The sequence below is a fragment of the Chiloscyllium punctatum genome, chromosome 19 (assembly GCF_047496795.1).
Source record: "Chiloscyllium punctatum isolate Juve2018m chromosome 19, sChiPun1.3, whole genome shotgun sequence".
NCBI lineage: Eukaryota > Metazoa > Chordata > Chondrichthyes > Orectolobiformes > Hemiscylliidae > Chiloscyllium > Chiloscyllium punctatum.
In genome coordinates this window covers 80,666,895-80,667,571 of record NC_092757.1, presented here as the reverse complement: position 1 = coordinate 80,667,571, position 677 = coordinate 80,666,895, and positions in this window count along the sequence as shown.

The window sequence follows — 677 nt, the reverse complement described above, 5'->3', positions numbered from 1 at the left end:
CACGACAGAAAACACTTACTTCCAAGCATCCCCCTCAAACTCTCCAATGTTAAAAAGATCCAACTCAAAGCTAACACCGTTCTTTACTTACAGATGGATCAAATGTCCCCCTCAGAAAAACAAACCAAAAGGAAGGGAATATGCACATCTGTCTCTGAATTGATGCCCCAAATCCTTTCCACTACAGTTAAAGAAATAACTGGCTGAAAATCACTATTCATGATTCTTAACAAGTTACTGCATTACAGTCAACCTACACAAGTAATTGTTTTTGCCCTGATTATATACCCCCATGTCAATTCATATTGGCATAGAAATTATATGCAACTCAAGCACCAATTTTAGTGTAGATTGATTTAAATAGTAATTTTTGACTCATTCCATCTCATCTTTCCAGATACCAATCTGCAGAACCTTCTCAAGTTTTGAAGGCCATCTGGTGTTTTGTTGTCATTTCCAGCTCCTCTTGCACCCTTCCTGGTGACCCTTCTCCAGCTGTTGATGGGCCTCTTGGGTACCAAATACACCTTTCTCAACCTTGAGCATGGCTCTGTCCACCTTGTGTACCTTTGTACACCTGCATGTGTGATTCTGAGTTTGCTTACCTGACCTCGTGCATGAAGGTATCTCTCCGGACTTGGTACAGTTCCATTGAACCCTCCCCCCGCAGCCCCCCC